General features: G+C 36.1%; 1 protein-coding gene across 13 annotated transcripts in view; it reads left to right on the top strand.

The window, feature by feature from the left end:
* LOC131690255 (poly(rC)-binding protein 3) overlaps positions 1-23,245 on the top strand; it is a 788,104-nt gene that overhangs the window by 152,422 nt on the left and 612,437 nt on the right. For 12 of the 13 annotated variants that reach the window (XM_058975878.1, XM_058975879.1, XM_058975880.1 and 9 more), the window contains exon 3: positions 10,468-10,486. The exons of the other annotated variant lie outside the window; for it this stretch is intronic. The gene's annotated coding sequence lies outside the window, so the exon portion shown is untranslated. The remainder of the gene's footprint in view (positions 1-10,467; positions 10,487-23,245) is intronic. 13 annotated transcript variants of the gene reach the window in all.

Below are 23,245 nucleotides of genomic sequence, written 5' to 3'. Positions count from 1 at the left end.
TCCCGGGATTTTCGGTACCGGTATTACCGGGTTCCCAACAACTGGGGTTGTCGTATGCAAAAACATGGCATATTTTAACGGAAGAGCATGTTAACAGACATGTTACTGCCCGAACTTGAATCCAGCAGTCTGGCGTTTGTCGAAAACAAGAATAAGGGTATAGTAGAATGGGGTCAAGTAGGTATGGGGGTACAATAAATATATGGCGTTATCTTTGCTATTTTATTGCAGAGATCGTTATTTTGACAGAAAACGGTACGTAATTTTGTGCGAAAAATGCCAAAACGAAGTCAAGAGGACATAAAGAACACAAATACATCTGTTCAAGATGGCGCCAGTATTTGACCAGCCTCTAAACTAGCGGTTCTCAACCTTTTTTGTCCTACGGACCCCTTCGTAATTACTCAGGGTTGCTGCGGACCCCCACGGTTTAACATCCAATTTGTGTACCATCCAAATACTATTTTCAGTCTGTTGTAAAAAAGATCCTTCCGAGATAAATAATTTTCTTCGTGGACCCCTCATAACTACTTTGCCGAACCCTGGGGGTACGCGGACCCCAGGTTGAGAATCGCTGCTCTAAACAATTCTAGGTTCCGCTGAAAACATTACGTTCTCGTGTGAAAGGAAAGTGTTCTTCTTCAATGAAAGCGCGTCAGAAATTTCGTATGACTTAACTATATAATAATTTAAGGTGTTGTTGAAGTAGGCAATCGAAAAAACATGATCGAAAAAGAGAAGGAAAATGAATCCAACAAATGCTCCGAAGTGCAAACGTGGTCGTCCCACTGCTAAGCAGCCACGTGAACCGGAATGCACAACTTCCATTCCGCACTCTGCTGACAATGTGACCGACGAAGTCATACGCAATCACAATTTTCTCACGGCTGAACCCATTTACTTAAACTTAGTCTCAAATGAAAGCTCCCATAAGCTGCTATTGAATTTTTAGTTGATCCGACCTCCGGTTCCGGAGTTAGAGTGCGGTCACCCAACAAATTCCCATATAACCTGCAACCACCACGATGTCCAAATGATGTAATACATATTAAAATGGGTGCAACATTACTTGAGTTTGCGGGTCTAGATCACTAATGATCATTCGAAGTAGCTTTGACCATATTGGCCACCTATGACGATTCATGATGCTCCCGGGGAACTCGCCTAAGCTAATATCACATATATTCTCCAGCGAATTCTTGACCGATTTTAACAAACTTGATTTCAAATGAAAGATACAGTAATCCCATTGACTGCTGATGAATTTCATTCGGTTCTGACTCTTGGTTTCGGTAAGCTTGGTTAGTAAGGTTAGACTGGAATTTTCCATATAAACCGTTACAATCGTAATATTTTCTCTAACCAAATCTCAAATATAAGGCAAAATATGCGGTTGAGTATCAAACACGAGAATTTTATCGTTTCTTGGGTATTAATGTTAGTAGATTGGTTCTTAATAACGAAGTAAAGTTGTTAATGCCAATTTATGCACATTCCGAGTAATTAATAAATATGTGGGGTACCTTCCTTGATAGAGTTAAAATAGGCACTTAACTCTATAACAAGAATCGTTCAGTAGGTCGTTATCCTGTTGTGTCATGTGTTAGAAGGTAAAAATATCGTGAAAATCGGGACATTTTAGGCGGTGATTTTATTGTCACATCCCAATAATTTTTGATTTTCGTCGATAGGTTGGCTTCGTTTTAATCGTAGCCGTCTTTCATAAACTGTGGGAATTATAAATTCATTTGATTCTGCGATCCTTTTTGCAACTTTTTCAAGAAAATTTTGCTTGAAGCCCACACTGGCAATGGCAAACATTAAAATATTTAAGGAATGCATTATTTCTATTGCTAGCAATCTAAGACGAAAGCGATGTTTGTTGTCATCGTAAGATACAACAATTGGAGCAGTTTCGCAAACAATTAAAATAAGTGTTGCGTAATTGTCGGTTTTATAACCAGCTATATGTTCAACACTTCCTAAGTGTACCATAAAAAAATTGAAAGCTACCCGAGCTATCTAAAATATTACAAAACACCATCGTTCATTTCAACTCCAAGAAAACTTCTAAAGTATTATTTCGAAGCTTAAACCGAATGAGCACTTAGCATTGCTGAGAAAAAAAAAGCTTATATTTTATTCCTCAGCAGCATGTCGACCCAACATACGCTGTCATTATTCATGATACGTAATTAAGATTGAATGATAAATTTTCCTAGCCGTAACAACCCCCAATCATGCTGTGCAATATTTCGTCCACATAACGGTTGGGCAACAGCTTCTTCGCTCGGTGAGCATACGTCTCCAAACCGTATCATAAAAGTGAAATGTGGGTAGAACTTCTGTCATGTTGCCGGGTTACCCATACATACCTTTTCCTCCTATTCAGCGACACGAATTTATTACCGAAACGAACGAAACATCAACCCTTACCTACATAGTGACTGGGAGAAGCATTGTCCCACCCTTTGAGGACTTCGGTTGGAGGATGCGTTTGAATTGCTCCACTGACGAAGGGGTGCTCCAGACAGTTCGATCCGGGTGGTATAAGGTTATGTAGAGACAGTAGACCGTAAACGTTCGTGATAAGAAATAATTATTATTCTTTTATTGCTCCATTCAGCTTCAAACAGCGTGGAAAGAGCGCCATGTTCTGTAATGTCCCTGTACTGGGGTGGAGTGAATGGAAGAGGTAGAGACTTGAGCACTCAGAAAACACGGGATGCTTAAGATTTTTTATATCATTTGAGCATAATCAGATTTACCACTAGAATATATTGGCAAGTGATATAGCAAATATAAACCTAATCAATGGACTACTACTACAGATTGTAAAATGCAATGTCCCCCGATTAAAGCAAACATCTTTGAACCCTGCTGACTAATATCATCTACAATTGATGGTGATTTTCCAACGTTCACATAGTGATTGCGCACCCCTCGCTGAACAACCGTTATAAAATTTCTCATGGAAAGTGAACAATAACCTCGAGGGAATATAATTGAATAATGCAATAATATTATTGAATCCAATGTGTGGGTGAATAAATGAGCTTTCGAGCTCGCGTCCTATTATGGCTCTAGTCGAATGCAAGAGCAAAGTCCACTTTCCGAAATACAGCATTTTTGCTTCTTGCTTGGGAAAAATCATTGTTTCCAATTTACATCATCAGTACCTACCATTCGAATGGTACTGAATCGCAAATCCGCGTTACAATTGGCAGAGACAATTTTATTTATGCCAATTGAGGTACTTGTGCTTTACTATGAAAATTTTATGGGGATAGGGTACGATAATAGTTTCAGCTAAGAGGATAGGATTGTGGTTTTCCCACAACTGTTAGAAATGATTGGTTGATAAATGTGAGCAATGTCAGATTGTAAAATTAGATTGGTTCCCGCACTGATTGTCATTCCGACCACAAAATTCAATTCGTTTATTGTCATGTCACTTTCTGATGGGAGTCAACTGTACCAATTTTCAGGTTATTTTTTATTCAGTCTGTTTATTTGATAAGGCACGAAACCATTACAGTTTGAAGGTGCATTTCACAGTTTAAATTTCCTCAAACTAGGGGATTTCAAAACAAGCTTTTTTCAAAGTACATTTTGAAACTATGGAACAATTTTTAGACTATCATAAAATATGATACGATTTTAGACTATATTATATTAGGAATAAACTTCAGGTATCCAGCAGGGTGTCATTGAATATATATACTATAAATACACTTTGGGAGATTGTATTTTAATGAAAGGCTAGAAAGGAGAACAGATCTAAATTTTCTTTTCATATGACAAAAGTCTATGCTGCCGTTATAAGCTTGTTGTTGTTGTTTATTTGTGGCTTTAACCTCTGTGGATCATTCGCCATCCGTTATAAGCTTAATTGTCCCATGTTCTAGGGGATTCACTGTATACATGGGACAATTATGCGTAGAACGGCAGTATGTGCTTAAGCAATACATTTTCAGAGGGGTGGGGGTAAATTCAGCATCAGAGTAACAGCTATATCAAATACGATGGAGACAGAGAAGAGAAGAACATAAAGTTTGCATATTTTGGCTAATCGTCTATGGTAATGACAGCTTTGGACTGCCAAGACAACGCGCAGCGGGACGTTGGGTGATCTTTAGGTCGTTTTTAGATCCATTTTGGCTTATGCAAGCACATTAGTGAGGATGAAGACGATCTGGTTGTAGCGCTCTGGTGCAAGTCGACACCATAAACGCAGCACAGGGGGCTTCTGAGAACGAGAAAAATCCAAAGAGAGGGTCCAAATTTGTATATAGATCAATTTTAGAAATTGATAGAATCGAATCGGGACGTTGGGTGATCTTCCTTGCGCCCGAAGGATATCTATTATCCAAGACCTGGCGGAACTATAGTCGGTGCATGCCCAGATAATATGTTCGATATCGTGATAGCCGCCGCTACAAGCGCAAACACCACCGTCCACGAGTCCAATACCCCAGAGAAAAGCATCCAGCGTGTAATGGTTTGCCATGAGACGGGACATCACCCAAATCAAATCACGACTCACCTCCATCAGGCTTCATCGCCTTGAGCCAAGGTTAGATATTTTCGGGACTATCGAATGTAACGAGTTTCCTAGATTACCATTGCTCCACGAAGTTGGCCAACTTTTGAGGGTTATCTGATGAGTAATACTGAGAAATTCATTTAAGCAAATTAGTTTTGCATAAGTGTCACCTTCAAAGGAACTCTCAATAGTTAAAGAGTCCGCCTTCTTATATCCCGGATCAGAGCAATGAGTTGGGCCCAAACCAAGGTAACCTGAAAAGATTTGTCACTGTTTTATCGAGAGGTTATCCGAAACGATGAAGTAATGCTCTGCGGGTTACTGAATCGCTGCTAGTTATACAGCACAAACTGAAGCAGGGTCACTGAGTTTGTTTGATACAGCCTAACTATGTCTCGTGAATTTTTGTGTGGTACTTCGGTGTCAGATACCTAATGGGGCAACCCCAGGCATCTTTCGAGCCGATATTTTACTAAGAAGACCTGAGCAATAATTTGACACATTAATAGAAGCTGTAGTTGTGCTGGTTTACGCTTCCTAGAAGACACAACTAGCTCAGATTTCTCTGTGGATGATTCCATATCAAAATAGACAAATTGTCCAAGGTATTCGTCAATGGTCCTTGTAGGTCGCGACTTTGGGTCCTATAAGAGAAACCAAACAGTCGTTTACAAGTTGCCTTAGTGTGCAGGAATTTTCGAGACATTCATCGATGACCAAAAATTGTACAGAAAAGAGAATAGACATGAGCCCTTCTGAAGACCCATGTAGATATTTCTCAACGGAATGAATCACCATCATGCGAGAAATACATATGCTTTCAGACAACATATCCAACAAAAAAATGGTCAAAGTTATTGAAAGATTTTTCTGTACCACTTGAATTTCTGTGTTGAGCAGCTCATGGCAATCGTTCGTCTCTTTACCTTTGTAAAACCCAAATTGTGTATCTGACAGTAAGCTAGTTGCTTCGACCCAATTGTCGAGACAGAATAGGATCATTTTCTCGAACAACTTTCGGATTCAGGACAGATTTGCAATCGGTCGATAGGAGTTGTGGTCGGAGGTTGGTTTTCTTGGTTTTTAGATAGCTATGATACTCGCTTATCTCCAATCGTGTGGAACATATTAATTAAATTCAGTAGCGTCTTTTGGCAGAATCTGGCACATTCTTCAACAAGTCGAATTTTATTCTGTCTGGCCGTAGGGCTTTATTGTTAAATGATAACAGAGCAAGTGAGAATTCCAGCATCGCAGAAGGTGTTTCGTTCGCGGTATAAAGGGAGACGCGGCGCGGTAGGGTTTCTGAGTCGGGGGCGGAATCTCGACAAATCTTTTTGGTGAAATAGAGATTCCAACGGTTTGACTATTCCTCGCTCTCGTTATTACTGTTTCAGTTTTGCATACGTTGTGCCGTACCCCAAGTAATGCTCATCGATATTTCTCTCGGTAATCCATCAACGAACCGGCGCCAATAGCTAAGTTCCTTGGTTTTCATCAAGCTCTTCATTCGAGTTTCTAACGTCGCACATTGATCCCCTTCCATACAAAAGTCGGTCAAAACCTCACTTATGGCCCGAATTTGATAATAACTTCACATTAGGGTAATTTTGTAACGCTGAATTAGTATTAGATGTTCATTTTTCTCCCTCAAAATGTTGGCACTTAGGGCGGTTCAAAAATTCAACATTTACGAATATAAAGTGCACAATATCTGAAAATTCATTTCCAAAAAATTGGTGTAGTGATGTTTTAGTAGAATACACATTTTTTCAATTGTTAATATTGCTTAGAGACATTTATAAATTTTATTACACACCCTGGGTAATCAAACACTACCATACGTCTCCTTCAGATATATCTTGAAAAATTTCTTTTTTCGTTCCTCGGGGCAGAAAGGGGCAAAACAATACATACATTTTCGAAAAGTAAGTTAATTTTCACGTATCATGAACTATGGGATTTCCTATCATTATGGGACTGACTTGCGATCATAGTCAGTGAACTACAAGTGAAATTTCCCGATCACAAAACACATAACAGAAATATTTCAAAACTATATCTCGCATGTTTACTGGTGATAAATTTCTGTTATTTTAACTACTAACGAGACCTAATTTATAACACAATATGTTACAAAAATTGTGCTCTGTTATAATCTAATCAGAATGAAGATCGGGTTCCGAACTAAGGGATTCCATGAGAAACCGGCTGACCGCAAAATATGACCATCGTAGATTCGAACGAAACTTTGCAATTGTGTTCGGTTTATGAATCTCCATGATTTTCACTGGCAATTGAAATATTTTGAAACAAAAGTAACTTTTTAAAAGGGCCTAGACTTTTCTACGTGCAATAATTTTCAATAATTTTTGTTCGATTATTGTATTTTATACAGCAAAATTATCTGAGAACTTGTTACAGGAAATGAATACTTCTTGACACTGAAAAAAATGTTGTGTCATTTTCCACAAAAACTAAAATTTATATTAAATATTCAAATTGCAAAAAACCCATTTTGTTTAATTTTTTAGATTTTGTCAACAAAAACCTAAGTAGAAAAAAAAATTAGAATGTGATTGCGTGATGGAGAATTTATCGGTAATAAAGTTTATCTAAGAATAGCTTTATACATGTTTTCAAATTTCATACTAATCGACATAAAAACTAGCAATTAATTCGTGTAATTATACCCATTTTACAAGTTATTCGCGTTACCCCATCACAAAATGTCAACAATCTAATGTTTGTCGTTTTAAAGACGTAAAAGACACTTTTTCAGTGCATTTGGATCATGGAGAGGCTTTCAATAAAAAAATCCTAGCTGCTTTTGATATATTTTTATAACTCTATTTAATAATATAATACTATTTGCAGTCAAAAATACAATTTTATTTTTGAATATGATTCTTAATTCCATTTTAAATCATAATGATCATAGCAAAAAATTTCGGAAATGTAGTAGTTTTCGAGGTAATTTAAATTCTGTTTTAATAACACAATTATTTTCTTTTATTATGACCTTTTCATAAGTTATTCGCGTTTCTCCATCAATAACAATAGGTTTTTCGAAAGTTCCACCGAATTCCCTCAAACTTTCCCATTGACATCAAGGCTATATTGTAAACCATTTGAAAACTACAAGAACAATCAAAATATTATTCAACTATGGGGTCTGATGATTAAACTATATAGTTGAATCATATTTTGGTTATTTTCGTGTAGCTTTCAAACGGTTTACAATTTCGCCTTCGAGGAAAGTTATAGATTTCCTATGGGCCTTTTTAAAAACTTATCGTTGTGGATAGAAAAACGCGAATAATTTACGAAAAGGGCGTAATAAATCAAATAATTGTGTGGTTAAAAAAAATTTTAAAATATCACGAGAACTACCACATTTCAGAAAAATTTTGTAATGGCCATTTTGAAAAATGGCGTTTAGAATCATATTTAAAAAGAAAATTGTATTTTTGACTACAAGTAGTATAAATTATAAAAATATGTCAAAAGTTTTTGTTGGGAAAATTCCTTTATTGAAAGCTTCACCATGATCCAAATACACTGAAAAAGTTTCTTTTACGGCTTTAAAACGATAAACATTAGATTGTTGACATTTTATTATGGGATAACACGAGTAACTTTTAAAAAGGGCATAATTACATGAATTAATTGTTTTTGTTGGAGCAAAATTCCAAATATATCGAAAACTATCGCATTTTGGAAGATTTTGGTTATGCAGAATGTGGGTTACCCCCTTTTGGGCGGTAGCCATTCATATGTTTTATAAGAAACCTACAAGGTGATTGGAGAATCTCGATCGATAATTAGAAAATAATGACTGTGCTTAACATGTTCATTTTACCACCAATTCCCCCATCTATGAAATCTGTTGATATTACAACCAAAAAGAGAAAAGAAAGATTACAAGAAATTAGCACAAATTTCTCCTTCTATAGCGTATACCAAAAACATTCAGGTCAGACAATGTCACGCCTCAGTTTCAATAACACAAATCGGTAGAAAAATGGCCAACACTTATCCGCCATCTGATTTGCCACAACGACTGTCAGATGGCAAATGTCTTGATCTGTGGGTCTTCTAACGCTCGCCGACATACACCCACGTTCCTTTCCATACTCATCCAACCCACCAAGCAACCAACCAACCGGCAGCTAGGATGAAGCACTACCGCTTGACCTCAGTCCATCCAAGCATGCCTATCTAGGAGAAAGAAAAGTGGCGACTTGCCGAGCTATCCGAACCGGTATCGTACCATGGCGGGATTTACCAGGAAGGTCGTACGGAGACCATTTGACATGTGCTGAATATAAATCACCGAAGCGCAAGGATATGGCCTGTGCCTTCGACACATTGTGTACCTTTCCCGGAAAAGGAAGTTGACTGCCTGCGGCCCGACCGCCGCCGCCGGTAGCTCGTGTCCGGAATTTAAAATAAGTAGTCCTTTTAGCTGCTGGTCGCCAATAGTGATAGCAACGGGTACAGAGGAGAAAATTCGGTCAAGAGAAGTGTTATCCCTAGGTGATGGGTAGGATACTATAGTAACATAAATATTATTTGTTTACACTCGTTCTGGGACAACGTGCCGCTATGTTTATAGACTAGGTCTCTATTTCGTCGCTGTTGTGCTATCTTATGACAAACGCCATTTTGGGGTAAACTGAGTTAGATATGCTCCATTACTTGTCTGAAAAATCTCTACAAAGTTGCGTTTTCAGAATTTTGACATTCTGCTTGGTTACTAAGATATAGTGAGAAACGTACTGAGAAACTCTATGATTTTTGTTTGTGATTGGGGTTTGGCGCAAGCTATCTTGATGTATAGGATGTTTTTCTATGTAAAACTGTCTAAGAAACAGAATGGCATAATCATTTTCAAAACAAAAACACACGTATTGTGAAAAAGATGCAGTTTAACTTTACAACTGAAAATATAGCATATTTGGCAACACTGTAACCTTAAATAACTATTTTTTCTAGATTCTCTGACTCATTTTCTTCAAAATGCATCTTACCGATTGTTTATAGACCAAATGAAGCCAAAGATATGAATAAAAGTTAATAATTGATGATTTTTTTTCTATGGAAAATTTTCCATGCACGATTATGACACGCCATACAAATTTTGTCATCAATACACACCTATGACACGTGTGAGTGCGACTTTTGTTTACATTTTCAGTAACAACTCGCAACATAGTCAACCGATCTTCGTAATATTTGAGAGATTAATACAGAATAGATAGAAGCATCAATTGTCTTCTATGAAGTGTTTTTATCATTTATAAGTTTGAAGATATTCAATTTCAAACTTTAAAAATCGTTTTTCTCGAAATGTGCTAAATGGCGCTTGTCATGAGATAGCACAACAGCGACGATTTAATGCGATACAAACAGCATGGTGACCATTTCAAGGTTAGAATCAAACTTCGTGGCCTAATATTTCGCTTTCAGATGTTGTATAGGCTAGCTGAGTAAAGAATTAATTGTACTCAATTGTACATGGAAGATTTAACATTTTCCGAAACCAACAGAGCAAATCTTTAAAAGGGCGTAGCACTTTGTACATACAGGAAAATGTAACATTTTAAATGCATTATGGAGAAACCATCACGAAAAAAGTTTTTCTGACGATAACTTTGTACATTATTTTAAATTTCATATTGACAGGAAACAATCGTGAATTTCGGTTTGACAAATTGGGCCAAGTTTCTGGTGTCCCTAAAAATATTATAAAACCGACCATTTTTCAGCTCCTAAGTTCATATCGCCCACAACAGAAAACCTAGTCAAGTTCCAGTTTCACCGACATGCTGTCGGTGCTTACCACACGAACCTTTCAATCATTTTTCACCTTTGTCAGCGTAATAACCTTTTCTCCTTTTCTCTTCTGTCAATTTCAGCATCCTGACCGTAATTAAGGTAAGTGAATGTCAGTTTTCGTACAGTCTAAGAATCGACCATTTTTATTTTATCTATTTGCTTTCAGTTTGAATGATTTTTTTTTGTGTTCTTTAACCAAATCAGACAAAAATCAACATGGAAGCATATTTATTAATTCAGTGGGAGCAGAAATGAATATATAACAAACATATTTCACAAAAGCCCAATTACCTTCCATCAAAATCGTACATAGGGTAAGTCCCTAATGTTGGCCCCATTAGGAAGGGGGCCGCACTATTCTACTAATTACGCAGCCCACGATCGATGAAATGCGCATAAATTGGCATCAGTATCTTTGCTTCTTTCCCAAGAACCAATATAACAATGAAAATATCCTGAGAATAATGAAATATTTCGGTTTCAGCGCAACGTAAAATTCGAATCGAATGCTCCAATTATCGCACTGCCATTTGAGCCAATGCGTTGAACAAAGATGGCAAACACCGCTCTAACCAACGGTTTCAAATGGGTATGGAGAGGTGTGCGTCGATGCATTTTTAATCGGCGGCGGCGTAAGCGACATTGTTAGCTGGCGGCGGCGGCGTTGGTGGCGTCACGCCGTTGGACCCTATCGGCGGCGGCGCGCCGGCGTGTGTCGGCGTGACGAATATTGACGCCTAGGCAACTAAAAAAAATTCTTAACAGTACAATTCCTTTCCCAAACATACAAACAAACGTTACAGTTTGAAGAAAATCTAAAAAATCATCGCCCACGATGTACTAGCGACATCTGTTGAACACATTGCACAAAATGTAATTCTCGCAACCATATCAATTTTTTTTTCAACTGATGCTCCAATAGTGACCACCCTGCTTGCCAAATGCAAGATAATAAATGAAAGGTGGAACTATTTTTACAGTTGTAAAATTTGAAAAACGAGATAGAAAAATTGGCGATGTCGCATACTACGACTTTGCATGAAATAATGATTGCAATGGACAAATTTGAAGAATGCAGAGTAACGATTGTATTTCAATGACCCATAATAATTATTTATTGTTCTATATTTGGGAAATTAAGCAACGGTAAAACAGTTTTTGTTTTGATGGAGGAAATTAATTGTTGTTGTCGTTTCATTGTTTTTTGTTTCTATTTAGTCATCTTTACCGTAAGCCCGGAGACAATTGACAGCTCCCATATATTTAATTCATAAGCAAATTTTGGGGTGATTTGGTGATGTCATGGCGGCTCGAATGGAGCAAAATTTGAAAAGGGCGCATCCCATTTATTATTTTCCATATCTGTGGAAAATAATCAATTTAAACATTTCTACCATTTTTTTGCTGCTAGAATTTTAATAAAAACACAAATTCTATTCAAAGCGAATGGTTAAGCTTGGTGGTGATGTACTTTCATTGGCCAAAATGTTTTTCATTTACATTTCTCGAGATAAAAAGCACCAATGATTTAACGGTTTCAAACTTCACACAACAAGAAAACCAAAACATGTTTAGGAGGGAAGAGAGCCGGTTGTTAAAAACAACGACTTCCAGCTAAATATATAATAAGATTTATGTAACTTTGCTGACGGTTTTCAGTTAGGGATAAATTTATTCTCTAATAATAGTTTTCTTTATTCAAATTTTGGATTAAGCATTTTCTAAATGTTGTTCCAGCCGCATTGACGGCGTTCATAACACACGTAACGAAACACGCTTTTCTCTTGAAACTTTTTCGTTTCGTTGTTCGTGGTACTCATACAGAGAAGGTATACTAGCGCCACCATCAAATCGGTGGTGCATATATGAAACAAGAACTATCTGTCAAGTTGTCCCTGGGTTGTTTACCGTCGCTCTTTTAGAATCCCGCAGATATCAGGAACCCTAACACGAGGCGTTGTTAATGGCATTACTGCGAAGAAATGTCACTTTTAATTGAGTTCTACAAGATGACGAAACGAACGAACTCATGATGAATGAAGTTCATGTTTGACAATTCTCGGTGGTTTGTTTACTTTGCCAGTTGCGCGAGTGCGAGTGCAACGGGTGCTCATCTGTTACATTCGAACTCACGTAACTTCCATGTAAACAAACAACCGAGAATTGTCAAACAAAGTTCATCCGGCTCATTTTGTGGGGTTATGTCGGTTGGTGTAAAACCTAATGATCGTGTTTCAAGGTAGACACATTACTTCATTTTCCAGACTGGTGTTTACTTTCACTTTTTGTAAGTACAAAATCGTCAATGATAAGAAATACGATTCCCTGGCACTACATTTTCTTACAACGTACGGTCTGCTTCTATCTTGAGTGCAAAGTATGCTCGATTTGCTGGAATAATACAGATCTACACCCTGACGAAACCTAAATATACAGTTACTATCAATCATAATCATTCCACGACTTGACGTGTTAGCTCCTGTTAGGCTGAAACTGATCACTAAACAAGTCTGATTGAAAATGGTCTGAGCGTTCTCTAGTTTTTGTAGCACCTGCACCCCGCCAATTTCTCCAGCAGTTCCGGGGACCAACGAATTCTAATCCATTGCATACATTCAATACACCGAATCAATTAAATTACTAACGTTCTGTTATGTGCTTACTCACATATCGGCATCGTGTGAAAATGGTTGTGAACAACTCCCACCTTGGGCACTTCGACAAGAATGAATTTCACATTTCCGGCCCATATTGTTTGTTTTGGTTTGCATGAGATTAAAAAGACCGTAACGTTTTCGGGTGGGTGCGGAAACTAAGTAACGCAATTAGCTCTGTGTCAAAATCTCACTAACGCCACCGATTTGTAATTGAAATCGACCGTTTTTTCTACGAGTGATGAAAATTCATCTCGTGTTACGTCTTATTTGTCTGTGATACCGGGCTGGTGCAACTGACACTGAAAATCTTTCTTGAGTGGGTCTAGATCACACGATGAATAATTTATGAGACTAGAAATCTTACCCTCTGCATCGCCTCACCTGTGCACCAGCGTCGAGAAAAGTCAAGATCACTTTGCTCAACTATTCTTCGAAAAAAAAATTAAAATAGGTGACGATTCAATCAATTATAAATAAACCTCGTATTGAAAATAAATTTTGTGTTTTCACAAAACTAGTTCACGTGAAAAAAAGACAGTATACTGAAATATTTAGTAGGTGGTTGTGTCTGACTATGTTTAATATTTTTATGATTCTAATTCGTAACTCGATGAAACATTGATTTGTATTAACTTTATTGACTAAAACAGTCAAGAATTGAACGACGTTCAACGATTTTCGTAAATTCTCGTCGTGTTATCGTGATATTTTAGTCTTGAGATTACCGTTGGATTTTTTACACAGGGTCACGTGTTTTATAGTTTTGTAAATTATTTCATGGACATGAATTGTGGCTAGGTAATGTATTTTGCTCAGCGCTGTTTCATTTAATTCCGAACATTTCTCTGAATTTTTACAAAGGAATAACAGGGTTACAGGTCCTAGTAATGTCTTTGTATCTAATGCTCGTGCCTATGAGACTGGTTGCTAGCAGTTGTACACAATAGCTCACATAGAAATTTCAAAACCAAAAAGCAGAGCGAATAATCCATGAATGATAGTCTGAGTTCCTTGTAATTGTTTACGTAAGTATAACAAGATTATGTGAAAAATTAATTACTTCATGAATTACATCATGAACAGTTTCACGAACTCGACTGGTGAATCGTGTGTAGCATATTAGGAATTAAGAATCGGTTAAAAAATCAATGAATAATACACTGCGTTCCAGTGAAATTTATTACGTGCAAAGATTAGGATCAGGCACATAATCGTAAATTTCAGGCACATATATCTTGAAATCGGAAGTTTTTTTTTTAATTTGTGGACCATTTCACGCACACGAATGGTGAATCGAAACTTATTAGCTCAAAATCATAACTAGTTGACGAAGCAAGAATGGATCTTTGAATTATATAACGAGTGTCGTGTAATGGTTTTCGAGAAAATATCAAGATTATTTTAATTTTGTAATCCAATTGACGACTACTACTACCAAATAATGATCAAGATGTGATAAATCATCAATCAGTTAACGTCGTATATTTGGCCCATGGACAATGTTCCTAGATTTGTGGATAAAATTATGGGTCAACAATTTTAGAGTTCGCGTATTGTCGGCGCGGGAAAAATTCATCGGCGGCGCGCCACCGATCTACCGTTCGGCGTCGGCGTACGTTAAAAATTACCGGCGGAGTGGCGCGGCGGCGCACAGGTCTAGATGGCGATAATAGAAACAGGGTGTAAATGGGCACCACACACTGTGTAATGGGAAGTCTTCTCACCTTTTAATGGAACTAAATGATTTAAAATACGATGTAAGCACTTTAAGTTAGAGGTATTAAAGACAAACAAGTTGATTACAGAAAAAGTTAAATAACTCTGTAACAGTTGAGGGTTGAGGGTATGTGTAGTACATTTTTTTTCCTTAAATACGATCCATCCCTCGAGAGGTTCTTAATCATAAACCAAACACCCTGTATACAACCAGATATTAATATTCTTATAGTTACTTACCATTTCACACCTTAGAGTCAAAAGTTATGTTTCAGGAACTTCCATGTTTATTTCGAAAAGTCTATTATTCTTAATGGAGAAACATGAATAACTTATGAAAATGTAGAAATTTTACAAGTTAATTCTCTTCGTTAAAACAAAAATAGTCAAATCTCGAAAACGGCTACATTTTAGAAAATGTTCGTTTAGGGCATGTCGATTTGGTATGACATTTAAAATCATATTCTAAAAGATTTTTTTTTGCTTGGAAAATAATAAGAAATTTAAAAACACGTTTGAAGTTGTTGTAAGCATGTTTTTATTGGTTGCTTCTTTATGATACAATTATAAATAAAACATTTCCTTCTCTATAGGCTTCCACGAAAAAATGAGTTTTTTAAATTTATTTATTAACTTAAATTTTTAATATAATGAAAATGTCAGTGTACATTTTTACATAGAAAAAACAGTTCCGTGGAACTCGTGCTCAGATAGTTTTGCTGCATAAATGATTGGTCAATACTACTACTTTTTATTCAACCTTCTGGAAGTCGCGCTAGTGCGCTGAGTGCACGCTGCTCTGAAAATCTAGCGAAATAGTCTTAGCGCATCGGCGGCTGCTCGTTCAGTGTGCCATTTGCGCGACTTCCGGAGGGTTAAGATAGAGCATGAAAAAACACATACGCTCTTTTAAAAATTTGCTCTCGAATCAAAATAGTCTGAATGACAGTTGAAAACATGAAGATTCATAAACCGAAAATTATTACGATGTTTCGTTCGAATCGGTAATGGATAAGTTTTAAAGTCTGCTACTTTCTCATGTTACCCTCACAATAATAGCTGATGTCTTCAATGAAGTTTCTTCATGTTTTCGCCGGATTTTTTAATCTTTTAGTTATGATGGTCCTTATGATTTGGAAGTTAAGACTATCATCTTTAGTTTTTTGATATAAATCTAATAGTTCGTGTGGAATGATTTTTCAATCAGGAAAGCTAAGGTAGAGCGTGAAAGAATAGATTTTCAATGTAAATCATCAAAGCTTCTATAATTGATGGATAAGAAGTAACTAATACATAAGAAAACAATTGGAGAAAATCACAACCCTTCAAATTATGTCGCAAATCAGATTTTTACCACAGTTTTATAATTGAACAGTTCCTTGCAGTAAAACCAAAGGAATTGCTTTTGATTGATAAGCAACCCTTCTGTAGTAGGTGAGTAATAGCGACCTAATGGAATTAGAAAACGCAAAACGCCCTCGAAACATATTCTCGATACCACGGCCAGCTACCTAACTATTTTCCCACAATACCGATACCCCTCACCAAAGTGGACTCATGGACTAACCTTCCAGCAATCCCTCAGCCGCTTAAAGACTCCGAGTGGGGTTGCTACTCCAAAGACAAAAGTGATGGGAAATTGAATAAAATCAGATGGAGAAAGAATGATTTCATTTCACGCTCTCCTAGCATAATAATCATCGTCATCATGTCGTGGAAGTGAATCATTTTACGGTGAATTATTACGGCAAATTCAATTAGACATGCTTTTATCGTTGTGTAGAGTTCCCATCACTTCCTGTGTTCAACTTCGGTGTCCGGGATGAAACGACGGAGTCGTCAAACCTGTATATGTAGATGTGTTTTTTTTTTCTGTCCCAGCCACCCGAACCCGGGAACGAAGCACTTCTGTTAAAGAATGTGAACAAGAGTATTTTTATCAGGACGCCAAGTCGCTTTTCTAAGTGTCTTTTTCTTGTCTCCAACCGGTAGTTATGAAATAGTGCTCAACGGTCCCTCACTACCTGTAAAACTTCCACGAGGATTTGGATTTTTTTATAGTATTGAACTGTTCGGAAAAAAATAGTTGGAAATTTTCGTAAAGTGTCAAATAATTAGTGGTCTATTGCGATCCATTGAGCATAATTTTATAAAATTTAGGTCAAAATGTAATAAATAGCATAACTAAGTAAACAATGAAATATTGGAAATAATTTGAAATACTTGCACCCGGTAGAATTCAATATTGTTATCGCAATTTTTTAAAGGAGGGGATAAGTGTATTATAAAAATCAGACCAAACCCGTGGGTGTACGGCGGTAGCCTTATGTCATAAAACTTCAAATCGCTATATCTCTCGATTCTCTCGATGGATCATTATGAAATTCACTAAGAAGATGCTTGGATACTGTATATTTTGAATTCCGTATTCGCGGTTTTGACCTAAAACTGAAGTAGTCTTCAGACAACTTTAAGATTGTTTAAGGCGAATAATTTGTTTGAAGATACCACATAAGTGACTATAATCATTGAAAAGTTATGAGCACTTTTTCTTAAAAATAAGCTTCTTTGTGGTACCTGCACCACTTATTGGGGAAAACAAAAGATTATTCTTTTTCAACTACATATGAGGACGCCATTCTGATAATATAAGTACTTTTATCTTCTGAATGAAAGAAGCTAGAGTGTTTATGTTTTAGAAGAAAATGTTCGCCTTCAAAAACTCCGAAACACATCTGAAGGATAGGTTGAAAAAAAAATGAATACTGAAAAAGTTATATTAAAAATATTGCTTGAATCGACCCTTTGTAATAAGTTTAACCCTCCGGAAGTCGCGCCTATGGCTTACTGAACTAGCAGCCGCTGGTGCCCTAAGACAATTTCGCTAGATTTTCAGAGCAGCGTGCACTCAGTGCACTGGCACGACTACCTGAAGGTTAAATTACTTTCACGGTAAACAATATAAAAAATATAGTTTCGTTTTCATGATAAAATATTGCACTATACAACACTGTTCTATTATTTAAAATAGTGGTTAGGGTGGTGCTAATTTTTTTTTTCGAATCAGGCAACTAACTTTTTAATGGTTCGAGATAGAGTTTCGCAGTCTTCCAGAAAATTGTAGAAAATAAAAATTCATTTCATTTTACAATAAATTTACAAAAAATAGGGTGCTTCATAAAAAATGGTTGTCTTTATATAACTTTTGCAGTTTTGATTTTTCATTAAGATAACTTTAGAAATATTTTCAGATATTTTAAAGGAGAAATATAGTGAATCTTTAGCTTCTTTCGTCAGAAAGTTATATTTACTTTGTACTAAAAATAAACTATTTTTTGAGTAAATATTCCAAGATATAAAAATATATAGTATCTTCCATGTTTTGGTGATCTATACTACAAAGTCTAATATTTCAGTGTCCACATCGAAGAATGCTATTTGAAAAATTTTTATTTGTTATGTCAAAGTTTTCATAACTTTGAAACGAAAAGCTCAGTAGTTGGTGTATAAAAATAAATTATGTGCCCTAAAATAATGTTTAAGTTGTATAAAGGGTACTTTAGTGTAAAATAAAAATTACGAAAGATATAGAGATAAAACCGTTTTTCAAGGAACACCCTAAAGCCTACATTTGGATTTCTCGTGCAATGACAAGTATACAAGATAGAGTTTGCGTATTCTCGGCAAATTTGTCTACAATCTGTTGTTCTACAACTTCGTCGAAGACAGACAAGCTCTATCTCGAACCGTTAAAAAGTCAAATCTTAAATCTTGCCTAAATTAGACCACCCTAGCTTCTGTTTAAAAAACGAAGGGGCCTTGCAAAGTCCAACAACTTTCCTAAACATATTGTACGGTTAAGTTGTTTAGTTTTAGCAAAAAGTTAAAATTCCTGATAAATTTACATTTTGGACCACTGTGGTGTCGCCATAATGACGTCGATGTTATTGAGAAAGATAACTTGAATCTGCCCAGTATTCCTCCCACTCTAAATGAAGACGAGTAGAAAATTTCAAAGGATGTCATTCCAACGATTAGGTACTGGAAGAAAAATCGATCCCAAAGTTCGAATTTTCATTCCAGAGCAATAATAATTGCAACATTCATGTTGTGCCCATCTTTAAACTACAATAAATACAATATCATTTACTTCTAATAACGTTTCACTCTAAAGCATACAGATTCTGAAATACTTCCGATCAAAAGCGTACCCATTATAAATTGGCAGCTCCTTATTTGTTATTGATACAATTCTTAAACTTTGAAAACAACAAAACGAATATCGGAACATAAACTATTTTTAAGGTACAGATTTTGGTACTGTGTTATCGTAAAACGACAGCTCCGATAAAAAATACAATTATTGCTTTCGCATGAATTGCAAACGCAACGCTGCTTGTGTGTGTGTGTTCCGAAGAACTGCTTTCCAGTATACTAAGCTCGAATCGATAACAAATAAGATAACAAAATTATATTATTTTTCCCCCCGGATTCACCCTCGATCGGTTTCCGTTTCGTTCTGTGTTCTTCCGTACCGATTGTGACCGATGAAGTTTTTTTTCCTTTTTACTCGCTCTCCACTTGACTGGAAAACAATCCATTCTACACAATAGCCAAGGTTCTGAGTGAATGGAATGAAGAATCCTACCACTTTGCTAGGTGGATAAGGACATTGAGATATTGAATAAGAAAGATGATGGTTGAAAATGGATTATTTTAAGATTGTTGCCGAGCTAGAAAGAATCAAATTGAAAAAACCGGGGGATGTATTATTCCATGTGGATAATTTAAGTGTTACGGAAAACCGGGTACGGAACACAGAAAGTTGATCATATCCAGTCTAAGTCGGAACTTTAAACGAAGCGCAGAGCTCGTCATCTGTTTTATGTAAGTTTATGATTGAATTCAACTGCTTGCAAAATGCTCACTGCTAGAACAATTGCAGTTACCTCGTAGGAAATATTGTATATTAAAGTAAATAAAATATTACTTGATTTATATATTTTTCTTCTGATTTATCTACAGAAGTTATGACAAGGTATACACCAAGCGCTTTTCGACAATTTTGGTACAAAGTAGCCATGTGCCACAACAACATCAAGACAGTCACGTGCGAGCACCGGTAACGAGATGCTAGCGCAGAAGATAGTGTGCCTGATGCAAATTTGATGAAACAGTTTATTAGCATGTTCCGGTTCACATTATTTTTACTATAATTATATATTACATAGCTTTACAAGAACATTACTAAAATATTAACAGTGTATCTAATAAACTAAATCATCCATTGAAGTCTATTTACCAGACTTCAGACTCGTAAAAATCAAAATGCCGTACACGCTATTAAAACATTATATTGTGGGTGCGCTGAAAGTCGAGTCTCAAAAAATTACTTAATCTACGTCTGCTTAAAGCACATTACTATTGATTAGAGGTAAATTAATATCTGTATTATTGATTGATTTATAAGGAAGTATGTGGAGTATAAATTTGGCCCGTCAATAGATAGATAAATTATTGTTCGACTTATTTAGCTAGAGACTTGTAGTCTTCAGCAAAGTTATTAGAACAATTATTATGATGAACTTCTACTAAATTTCTACACATAGTAGCGGTATCGAAATATGTAACATTGTTTACAATTTACTCATTTAAACTAGTTTCTCTAACTTTCCTTTTAGCATAATTTTTAAAAATTTATAGTCTTTTGCAAAGTTGTTTAGAGTAGAGAAATTGTGAAAAATATGCGTCTTGAGCAGTAACCTATACCTGCCAAAAATGTTTGGATAATCCGTGGATATTCCGTGTACTAAATGCTGCATACACATAGTCCGTTTTGTCGATAAACTACTTTCTCCTGACATACGTAAAGGTTCCTCTTGGTATGGCGGAAATAACAACGTAAGATTTTCTAATGGGGGTAACACTTTTACGTTGCCACCAGTAGTTGGATACAATCTTCTATTGGCAGGCACGTAGCCAGAGGGGGGGCTAGGGGGCTAAAGCCCCCCCCCGAAACTTTTCAAAAATAAATTTAAGAAGCAACATGTTTTTCGGTAACTCGTAAAAAAATTGTATCTTGTTTGGTTTCAACAAATTAATGGGAGAATGGTGAGGAAGATTGCTATTTCGAGCCACCGAAGACATCGGTCACGATATCTAATCAGTATGCCGAGTCTGATAACACACTTCCTTTCATATTGTGTGACTCGTCGGAAGAACAAAAGAAACTGTTACTTTAATTCTTGCTGGGGTGATCCGTTGGATGATTGAATCGCAGAAGCAAGAAGTGGTGCTCCAGCCAAACGTGGAGGCTATTGACTTCCGAAATTTTTGCATAACCGAATTTCATGATGGGAAATATTTGCTGAAGGTGAAAATAGAGGTTATGCTTACGAACTTCGCTTTTAACGAGTTCTACCTTGTCAGGCATTCAGTACTTATGTTATTCAACAAATTAGCCTAGGCGAAACCAGTCATTTTGCAACTTGTAACACGTGGTTGATTCTCATATATATGGATGATGAGAAAATCAATGTTCGGCTACAAGATCTGATACCACTTACTTGAACCGCGGGCGAACGACTAGGAGGTTAAAGCCCCAATAAACAAACTTAACTTATTTGAACCGTGGCCAGTAAAAGATTCCTGTCTCATTTGGAAAAAATGGAATTTATTATAAAGGACACATCTAGGAATTAGACGGGCAAGGTCAGCTAGGATTTCGTCCTTGCTGACCCTGCACGTACAAAACGCAATGGGATATTATCATTATACACGTTACATCTTTGCACATCCATAGTCTCCAATACGATTACCTGAAAAACAAACAATTGCCAAATTTGTGGCTGCTGTTCATATAATATTGACGGCAAAAACTGCGTCTAGTATCTCAAAATTAACAGTCAGCATCATCATTGAGGAAGTCGACACTTGTGGCCCGTAAGGGGACAAAACAAAAATGAAATCAGATATTCGCGAACTGCCATGTCCATGGCAGTTACCACGATAATAATACGGAAGTGTACAAGATAGATATGAACGACCATCAAGACGCGGTTGGTTATGAAAAATATTTCTCAATCAGTAAACAGGTCAATCGCACGAGATCTGTTGGACAACCATTAGCGTTTTATCATTTTCATCGTTTACATCGTGGAAATATATTAAAGACTCAAGGCTTCATTTAGCTAATGCATAGAACCGACTCAAGTAAACGAATTGTATAATAAAAAATTAGAAGTTTCATAGAAAACTGAGTACAAAAACTGTCCCAAAATTAACATTTATCGCTAGTAATGGTATCTAACAATACTCATTTTATGCTAGATATAATAGATTAGAGCAATGTGCGCTTAATATAAACGTCAAGCATCTTCCAAACTGTTTTCTTACATTTTTTAGCTAAAAATAATTGACACGTATTTTTTGGTTTGGCTAAATATAGTATTTTTTTCAAGTTATTCGCTTTTGAACTTTTGAAGTCTATAAAATTGAACATTTTTCAATCACTGATAACTCGGAAACGACTCGATATATGGAAAAAAATATTAAATAAAAAAGTTGCGTTTTCAAATAAGCTTACCAAAAAAAATTACAATTTTTTTGTTATATAACTTATGAAATTTGCAATTACTTGAAACAAATTGAATTTTTTGAAGGCTGGACCAAATGTTTTATTTATTATTTTCTTTAAGTATTAAAATCGTGTTAAAAAGATTGTGTAAAAATTTGGCAGTGGAATTCTTTGCGAGATATTACAATTATAAACATAAAACATGGCAATTTTACACTAAACGCCCAGCGAAAGGCCTGTTATAACTGAAATGTCTCGTAACACTTCGAGTTCCATTCTGAATTATTCACATAATCTTCTTAATATAGTTATGTAATCAAAATAAATTTGATTTCGGGGGACTTTAGAAAATATTTGCTTTTAACATGAGAATACCCCCAAAAAAGTCTTAAATTTGCAGAATGCGAGTCATTCCACGATTTACAACTATAATTTTAGTTCCCTTCAATTTTTTTGCACTCTTTAGCTGAAAATTATAGACACGATTTTTTTACTTTGGCTGAATTTGATTTTTTTTCAAGTTATGAGTTTTTGAACTTTATAAAGTACTAGCTAATACCCATCGCACGTTGATGCGACTATCAACGAAATAGGAGGAAACCATAATTTGTTCCGAAGCGCCTTCTTGTAGGCAGATAATCCCCACCAATAGCACACAAACACGCTCCATAACAAATTCCTACTATGCATAAATTTTTACGGCAATTGGTTAAGCCGTTTGGGAGTCCATAAATCACATACATACAAATATCGACTTTTAATAATATAGTGATTTTTTAAAGTTTTATAAATTTAATAGAATTGGACATTTTTCATTCCCTGATAACTGAGAAACTATTAGATTTCTGGAAAAAAGCATTAAATAATAAAAGCTGCGTTTTCGGAAGATCTCGGCAGATTTTTTTTTGT

The sequence above is a fragment of the Topomyia yanbarensis genome, chromosome 3, assembly GCF_030247195.1.
Source record: "Topomyia yanbarensis strain Yona2022 chromosome 3, ASM3024719v1, whole genome shotgun sequence".
Classification (NCBI taxonomy): Eukaryota; Metazoa; Arthropoda; class Insecta; order Diptera; family Culicidae; genus Topomyia; species Topomyia yanbarensis.
This window is presented reverse-complemented; position numbering and strand designations above follow the sequence as displayed.